This window comes from Amblyraja radiata, chromosome 10 (assembly GCF_010909765.2).
Source record: "Amblyraja radiata isolate CabotCenter1 chromosome 10, sAmbRad1.1.pri, whole genome shotgun sequence".
NCBI classification, from domain to species: domain Eukaryota; kingdom Metazoa; phylum Chordata; class Chondrichthyes; order Rajiformes; family Rajidae; genus Amblyraja; species Amblyraja radiata.
In genome coordinates, this window is record NC_045965.1 from 38,915,413 (window position 1) to 38,925,208 (window position 9,796).

At 43.5% G+C, this 9,796-nt stretch overlaps 1 long non-coding RNA gene across 1 annotated transcript; it reads right to left on the minus strand.

The window, feature by feature from the left end:
* Positions 1-531: 531 nt before the first annotated feature.
* LOC116977806 lies at positions 532-9,255 on the minus strand. Its single transcript, XR_004413308.1, has 3 exons — positions 9,217-9,255; positions 8,600-8,610; positions 532-632 (listed from the first exon to the last, which is right to left on the minus strand). It is a non-coding gene; the product is annotated as an uncharacterized LOC116977806 (long non-coding RNA).
* Positions 9,256-9,796: the final 541 nt, after the last annotated feature.

A 9,796-nucleotide genomic window follows, 5' to 3' on the forward strand; every position in this document is an offset into this window, starting at 1 on the left:
TTTAACTCATTGTCTGCCAACTCCCCTTTTCTCCATTGATTTATTACCCTTCTCCAACCAGAATGTTTATCTAAGCAAACCATAAAAGCTGCTTGCTTTTTCAGCAATTAACTTATTTCCAATTTTTTCAAACCATTCTCGCTACTATTCCCAAATTCCAATTCCTAGTTTAAATACATACGAGTAACAATTTTCCAAATTAACTTACTGAAAAGAAATATAAAAGAAACATCAGAAAAACTAAGCAACCTACATTTTCAAACTTTCCCCTTTTCAATTAAGAAGAAAGAAGGCAATAAACATCCCTTACAGCAAAGTAGTTGTGCACTAATTCACCTCCCCCGCTTAGTTTCTTAAAGAACATTCATACCTACCCTTACAACATATGGCTTCTAACGCACAAAGAACACAAACACAAACACATATATGAACTGAATTCATTCAAAAACCGTTTTTTTCACACAAATCACATTCATTCCATTCTTACTTCAAAGAAATTAAGCAATTTTCTACACATATTAAAGTTTCAAAACACGTTTATAATTCTTATCTTCCTTTTTAAAAGTTAAAGTAGGATGCTCTAATCCCCTATCAGTCAGGTTCCTGAACGCAGTGATTGGACATTGATTCAGCTCCTGATTAGTCAGACTCACAGTCACTCGAATTCTAACCACACCCCACTAAGATCACAACCAATCAGACTCCTAGTCACTCAACTTCTGGCCACACACCACTCCCTTCAAGCCTCAGACAGAGCACATTTTCTTCTTTGTCTCTGTACAGAGCGGTCGCAGGCAAGTTTCATTTCTTACACAGTTTCTATCCTTTAGCAATCATGATTTTTACGCTCTTCCTTCCTCTTTACTTTATCTCCCGCATTACTTCTCTGTTGCTCTGTGCCATTTAACTCTACCTAATGGATTCAATATTGTTTCTCTGCATTCTTCTGCAACAAACTCCCTTTTCCCATCTTCTTTAATCTCCAAAACTGGGAGCACTTCCACTTCTTATTTCACCACTGAATTCTCCTTCATTTCTCTCTCTCCCTTTCTTTCCTTTTTTTTTTCTTCTTACCTCTTTAACAGTTCTTCATTCCATGTTCCTTTCCTTTCTTTCCATTTGCCCCCTACTGGTCAGTTCTACCTTCCAAACTTTAGGTAAGTTTATAACTTACTATTCTCGTTTAAATTTAAACTCAATACTTCTTCTCTGAGCTCTTCTTCTCAGCTCTTTCTTTCTCTGCCCTAGCCCTTAACATTTTACACTTTTACACTACCTAATTAACCCCTGATTTCACATAAATACATAATATCCTGTCTGATCAAATTCCCTTTTCTTCTCAAAGAATGGTCGCCACAGGATAATAACTGCCATATGTGGACACTGCCCTCTTCTCAACAGTCTAATCCACCAGTCTATACACGGATCTTCTCAACGATCTAATCCGCAAACTAACTTCTACATGGATATCGCACCCTTCTCAACGATCTAATCCACACATGCCTTGGGATTCCTTCCTTACCTAAACAAACCTGCACTCTTTTCAACAGGTGGTATCTGTAAAGTCTTATATACATTCTGTGCAAAATACTACTTAGCTTAACTATTTTCTACTTACCCTATTACGCTGACTTCTCGAGCAATCCTCCACGTCTCCTAGACAATTTAGTGCCAGATTCTTGGGTCGGAGAGACCTTCTAACTACCTAGGCACTTCTGTGTCCTCAATGGCTTCCCAGGAACAACAGGTTATTAGTCCAAATGAAGCGGAAAACCGCATACTTTGTATAGTGGCCTCTTTTTTCCATGTTATCCCTTGGAACCACAGAGAGGCTGGGAAGCGCTGCTGTCTGTCTTTAAATTAATGGTCTCTTACCGACCCAGCTCGCTGCACCAATTATGTTGTGGTTTTCAATGCTCAAATTAATTCAGATCACGTGGAAAATTCTTCAAGTAGTTTAAACTTTTATTTGCAAATAAGAGTTAGTTCCCCACGGATCAAATCACGTGGAGCTCTCTCCCGCTCAAGACAAAGGATCATCGCTTTTTATACCATTTTCAAATCAGCATGCCCCACCCCTGTTACATTTCCATATCCAATCATTTACTAACATTCCCTTATTACCAGCCAATCACTTGCTCCCACTTATCCCCTCTTTCCCAGTACATTTCCACATTTGCAACAGTCATAAGTCACATGACTCCCCTTTATGGCCCCTTGCTAGCCTCGTGGCTTTTCCTTCCTTTGTTCTGAATTGCTTTATTTTAACCACGTGAAACCAAAGGAAAGTGGTCTCAATTCTCAGACATCTCTCCTCAAAATAAGATACATATGATACAGTGGTCGCCCAATTTATATATACAAGACATTGTTCCCATTAAACCTATACATCTTGGGAAATAATGTAACTTCTTAAACTACAGATCCAAACACAAAGATCTAATGTAAAATGAAAATACAATATATATTTCCCTAATTAAAATACAATATATATTTCCCAGATGACCTTCTTTATAAATCATATTTAAACTAACGTTGTCTTACATTGTACACTTTAAAATAGAAATTTATTCTGTCTTTACAAACTCACATCTCCTATCTTCCAGAACAGCAAGAGTCATAAAAATGTCTCACTTGACAAACGATAATTGTCTCTTGGCCATCTTACACTCCCTCCCCCTTTCTTGTTATCTCTAGGGGCTGGCATTCCAGCTTCATCCTTGGGCCTCTTTACGACTTTGCCATCACACTGACAACATTATTCAAAGGATTGTTACATTTCCAGCCCACCATCTCTTTCTTAAAGCCTTAGTCACCTTAGTTTTTATAAACATAAGAAATCCAACATACAAAGGTCACATACTCCTCACCCAACCAACTTTACCCTTCTCATCTATCTTTCCTCTTATCCCAACATGAGTATAATTAAACGTAGCTAAAAACTAGCTCACACATCCTGAGACACCTTGCTATCTTAGACTAATATAAACAGTTGTCAGTCGGAAACGCTGAGCCCTTTGTGTTATAGAAGAGCTAAGGAAGGTGTCCTAACGAAAAAGCATGTGGTCTGTGACCAAATGGCCTGTAACCTGGGAACGGCCACACTAACAAATTACATTTAAATACAAATCAGATTATAAGATTATAAGATGCATTTAATACAGAAGATAATAATTACTATAATGGTTGATCCTATTCCGAACATATGTCTCCTGCTTGCATCCTCTCATCTATTTATCAGTCCCCCACAATTAGATTTGTTTCAATTATGTCATCTATAGGGGAGTAAACTTGGAGTGCAGGAGACCCAGGTGGCTGTGCCTAATGCAAACAGGTAAGGCCTCTTGGGGCTGTCGAGGGAGACGGCGCTTCCAGTACGAGGGGCGACAGGTTGGTGGCTCCAATCCTAGCGATGAGACTCGACTGGCGAGACCGATGTCGGGCAGAGCTATGGTGGTGGGTCACTCCATTGTCCGAGGTGCAGACTGGAGATTCTGTGGCGGCAGGCAAGACTCGAGGATGGTCAGTTGCCTCCCTGGTGCCAGGGTTCAAGATATCACAAACCGAATTCAGAACATCCTCGAGAGGGAAGGTGAACAGCCGGCAGTAGTTGTGCTCATAGGCATAAATGACATCGGGAAGAAGAGGAAGGAGGTTCTGCAAAGCGAGTTTAGAGAGTTATAGAAACATAGAAAATAGGTGCAGGAGTAGGCTATTCAGCCCTTCGAGCCTGCACCGCCATTCAATATGATCATGGCTGATCATCCAACTCAATATCCTGTACCTGCTTTCTCTCCATACCCCCTGATCCCTTTAGCCACAAGGGCCACATCTAACTCCCTCTTAAATATAGCCAATGAACTGGCCTCAACTACATTCTGTGGCAGAGAATTCCAGAGATTCACCACTGTAAAAAATGTTTTTCTCATCTCAGTCCTAAAAGATTTCGTCTTTATCCTTAAACTGTGACCCCTTGTTCTGGACTTCGGGAACAATCTTCCTGCATATAGCCTGTCCAACCCCTGAAGAATTTTGTACGTTTCGATAAGATCCCCCCTCAATCTTCTAAATTCTAGCGAGTACAAGCCGAGTCTATCCAGTCTTATGAAGAAGACTGAAAAGCAGGACTTCTAGGGTGGTTATCTCTGGATTCCTTCCAGCATCAATCCCTGACAAGTTCAATGCATTCTACGCACAGTTCAATAGGTATAAAGTATCCTTTATTGTCATTCAAACTTTTAGTTTGAACAAAATTATGTACCTTGCAATCATGACAGAGAATAAAATAACAGAACACACAATGAACACAGTTTAACATCCACCACAGTGAGTTTACCAGGCACCTCCTCACTGTTATGGAAGGCAAAAGTCTTAAAGTCCTTGCCTCTTCCTTCGTTGTTCTCCTTCTGCGTTGAGGCGATCCAGGCTTTCGATGTTGGCCCCCCGTGCAGGTGATGGTAAGTCCCGTGGCCGAATCTGAGCTCCGCTAATGGGCCGGTTCAAACTCCGCGGACGAACCTGCCACCCTCCAGTCCAGCGGACGAAGCTGTTGTTGCGGGAGCTCCGGAGAATCGGTCACCAACCTGGGACCTGCGAGCTCCTGATGTTGTCGTCCACTGGACCCGTGGCCGAAGGCTCCAAAGTTGTATCGCCACCACAGCCCCGAAGTCGGCCAGCTTCGCGATGGTGAGTCCTAGCTCTGCCTCCGGAGCTTCGAGGTCGGCCCCAGTTGGAGGCCGCCAGCTCCGCGATTAGGCCTCAGCGCAGACGAAGACGGAGATACAACAAAGAAAAGGTTGCATACCCCCGAAGGAAGAGACTAAAAAATGTTTCCCCCACCCCCCACACATACACAACTAAAAATAAACTAAAACATACGTCCAACAAGACAAAAGAAACCCAAAAAAAGAAAAAGACAGACGGACTGCAAGCGAGCCGCAGCTGCTTGGGCACTGATGTGCCTTCCCGAGCACCCATTTGCCCTGACGGTATTACAGTCACAGTCACAGAGGCCGACGTCAGAAGATCCTTCAGGCGGGTGAACCCCTGGAAAGCTCCTGGACCTGATGGTATACCCGGTCGAGTTCTCAAGACTTGTGCAGACCAACTGGCGGGAGTTTTTGCCGACATTTTTTAACCAATCACTTTTGAGGTCTGAGGTTCCCACCTGCTTTATGAGGGCATCAATAATACGGCTGCCCAAGAAGAGTAAGATGAAGTGCCTCAATGACTATCGACAGTGGCACTAACGTCTGTGGTGATGAAGTGCTTTGAGAGGTTGGTTATGGCGCACATCAACTCCTACCTCAACAAGAACTGCTACAGGATCAAACTTTGAAGAATAGTAGGCCACTGGTCGATGTTTGTCTCCATGTTTCTGAAGTCAATACTGCAGTTGAGCAATCAGAAAGGATTGTAAGTATAGTTGGAATTCTCGATCATAGAGTGGCCTTCCTAATGCTGGTGCCTGTAACAAAAACTTCTTTAAATTTTCAAAAGCTGTGGGCTTCCTCAGACAATCAAAACCCGCCCTCCATACTAGTGTATGGCGTCAGCTTTTTTGGGTCCAGAGCAATGTTGGGTATCCACCGTCGACAATAGTTCACCATGCCGAGCCTCTCTCATTTGCTTTGCCTCCTGTGGTGCAGGGAATTCACAGATCGGTTTAACTCTGACTGATTTGGCTTCCCTGCTTTGGGTATTGCGAGGATCGGTGTGTTGCAAGATGATTGACATTTAACTAGAATGCCCTGCTCCAGTAATCCCTGAATTAGCTTGTCAATGCTGGGTATTGCCTGTTGCTTCAGCGGGTACTGTTGTATGGAAGGCAGTGTTACATTTATCTGGAGAGCTACCTGGATGGATCAATCTGAACATCCAACCTGAGTAGGATCTTCTGCCCACATCTGTGGGTCCACATACTCGTATACCTCGCTCCCCAGATGATGACACAACTGCGTAGTAACCGTCCTAGGTGGCTGATAAAACTGAACAGTACAATTATTAGGCAATTCTTGTTCTTTGGCTCATGCTGGAATTCACCATACTGATTGCTCACTGAACTATAATTCCTAAATCCTTTGCATGAGATGGGAAGTTCGCTTTCTTTGTTATATGCGACTTCAGAAGCCTGCCTCTGCAATTCCTGAGGTATTGCAGCATACTCTGCTATTCCCTGTGGTTCAGTCACTAATACCAAAAGAGTTACATCCCATCTAGTTCCCACACGGGACTTGAAAATGTTTTCCAGCTCTTTATCTTTGCCACTTCGGTCATATGCTAGTGTGATATGGAGTGGAGACTCATCTTCTAGATCTAAAGACCATCATTGGGGTGTTACTGACATGTAACATTTAAAACCCAGGGAGTTATGGTTATACCGTTATCTCCACACTCATTTTTCAGCTGGAATGCACACAGCAAATCCCGAGTTAGCAGGTTACAATCCAGACCTGTGGTAATGACAAATGAATGCTGCACCGTCTCGCCTTGGTATGTTACTTCAACTGGCATAGAGATGGGGTATTTGCATACCTGCCCTTGGAATCCGGACAGTCTCTGAGTTTTACCAGAGTTTTGGGAAAATTATAAATGGACTGAATAGATGACATGGATGCCCCTGTATCCACTAAAAAGCTGCATTCTCTTCCAGCGACTAGCAATGATAAAACAGGTTCCTCATCAGTGTTACACCCGTTCACCATTAAATTGGCCAGTCAGTGGGAAAACGGATTATTCTGGTAGAAGGTTGTCTGCCTCCGTTGTCCTCCGTTCCCTGCCAATCTCCCCTTTGCTCTTGTCGGTAGCCCCCTCCTTCCTGTCTTTTCATCAGACAATGCCTGCTCCAGTGACCTAATCCACCACAGGTGAAGCAACAGTCCATTTCCGTTGCTCTGATCACTCTAAAATATGGCCTTGGGGGTGCATAGGGTTCGCTGTAACTAGGGGGCATATAGTCCATCAAGAGGACTTCTGTGTCCGCGATTTGGTCTCTCCGCCCAATCTGGAACATAACATCGTGACTGCGTGACTGGTAGTATCTGGGACAGCTTTCAGAATTTCTCTTTTTACGACATATTCAGTCTTTACGTTAGCCGGGGGTTGACTTTCTGATTTCTTGGTATCTTTCCAATGATACCTAAATGGGCCATTTGACTCGGACTATTCTCTGACCAGTCCATATTATTTGTTTTATTTGCTTCGGCAACAACGGTGGGCAGACAGTTAGTCAAGATAGCGCAATACAGGGGTGAATTTGCACCGTTTCGAAAGTTCACATCTCCCGATTGATCCATATATATCTCCGAAAATCTTCCTAACAATTCTTCTCCTCCCTCTCCTCTCCGGGGTCTAGTATCCAAAATCTTAGAAAGATCTATGGGCTTCTGCAGAGTGGTAGTAAGGGTAGCTAGAATTGCCTCCTTTCGTGCCGTGCTCTGAGCAAGCAGGGTAGTTGGGGATCGTGAGTTGATCCTAGAGTAACCAAGAATCTTGCATGTTCTACCGGGGTCAAAACTTGCTGCACTGGAGCCCACAAATCACTTGAATCTGCGTGGTACACTCGTATGGTAGTTCGGAAATAATCTATGAACGAAGCGGGGGACTTTTTCCTATCAGGCATACGACTCAGTATGGCCATCATTTCATTCGGTTTCCACGGAAAATATACACCTACCGTTTGGTTATTACCAGCACCAATTGCATTTGCTAGATTGAATGCGGAGTTAGGCATTTCTCTAACCGGGAATTGGCGGCGAGCGGATCGTCGCTCAAATATCTTTTCTGCCTCTGCCTCTGGCTCAGTGTCATTGTCACCGGGGTCCGAATCACTTTCAGAATTTTCGTATTCAGTTCTAGGAGGAAGGCGATAATTCTCCTAGGACTGGCTCCGTGCTTTTGGCTTACGTTTTATTCTTAAGCAAAAACAGACAACTATAATACAGAAGTAATTACACAGTATTAAGCAAAAGCATTCAATATGAATACTTCCAATTTAGCAAAACTTAGAATCAAAATTTAGATCACAATCCAAGAATATTATGCACCTTTATATCAAACCCCAGTATTAATTTTTACAGTAATAATGCCAATTTACCTTGGTACTAATCCCAGTACCACCAGGGACTCGGAAGCTGGAACTCCAGCCCAGAGGGTTAACTCTAACCCCACTTCTCTGCAAGGTACTGGTGTTCAGCACTTCCTCCTTAATGCTGGCTCCCAACGCTGATTTTTAAAGTGTCTCTGTCAATCTCACCTCAACGATGAGCATCAGTACTTACTCCGCTTAGTACTGTACCATGCCAGTATTGTCTTTGAAAGTACCCTGCCAATCGGTACCCCAATACCGAGCGGGGACTCAAATCCCCCTGGGGTCTCTAACCTCAAATCCAAGGGCCTCAAACCCTGCTGGGTGGGGACTTTAACCCTACAGGGACTCTAACCCTCACCCAAGGGCCTCTAACCCTTCCTCAGTGGGGACTTTAACCCTACAGGGACTCAAACCCTACTGAATCCAATCTAATTCAGTGTTCTCCAGACTACTAACCTTAAGCGGCCTTTTCACGGGGCGACTTGACGCAAGAGTTAACCAGAGTTTAACATCGTGGGAACCTCGTGCGATAACAGTACGGCATTCGTGGACCACCGTGGACCACCGTAGCGCTAACGGCAGGTAATCGTGTATCTTGGTCACTCGGGAGAAAATTCAAGAAAGTTTGAATTTCTCCAAGAGTGACTTGTACACTTGTGGTTGAGCATTGCAACATTATATGGACGTAGTGGCCAGTGCGATATCCGTAATAACTCTTGCGGGTACCGTGGGAACTCCTGCGAACGGTGAACCCGGAAGCTGGACAGAGGGGACAGAAGGTGAGTAAAAATTGTCTTCTGTGGGATTGAATTAAAAAAATAAATAAAAATAAAGATTTGCATCTGCATATGGACATCAACCTATTCATGAGTTATGTTAATGAGATTCAAGAAAATAACTATAATCTTTAAAAAGGACTTTAAAAGGGACTTTACTGAAAGGTTACGCATTTTTATGGTCCGTGAGAAATTTTTCACATGTACTTCTTTGAGAGATACAGGTCGGAATCCTCGCCGACTAGCGATCGATGCCTTTCCGAAGCAGGGTCCGGAACGCTACCAATCAATGTTGTACAGAGACCCGTGTAAGGAGTGAACTGCACATGCTGGTTTAAACCGAAGACAGACACAAAAAGCTGGAGTAACTCAGCGAGTCAAGCAGCATCTCTGGAGAAAAATAGCTGATGTTTCGGGACGAGACACATCTTCAGACTCAATTCCGATTAGGCTGTTTGAAGAAGGGTTCCGATTCGAATCGCCACCTATTCTTTTTCTCCAGAGATGCTGCCTGACCCGCGGACTTACTCCAGCTTTTTATGTTTTTCTTCCCAGATCTGACTTACCTGCTGAGTTACACCAACATTTTGTGTCCTTCTGTGCGTATTAACCAGCATTAACCAGCGTCTGCAGTTCCTTTAGACATTACCTAACTTCAGATTTTAGAGATATAGCGCGTGGGAACTCCTGCGAACGGTAAACCCGGAAGCTGGACAGAGGGGACAGAAGGTGAGTAAAAAAGGTGGTCTCAATATCGACAAGGGAACATGTGTCCTTCGAGGACGTCCCACCTAATTGTCATTGTTGGATAATCTTTTTAACAGGAACACTTGCAGAGATGGCTCCCAGAAAATCTCAAAGAAAGGGGGTAAAGCGTGTCAGAGATGTTTTTGCCATGTTGCTCTATTCAGTTTCTATATTGTTTCAGTTT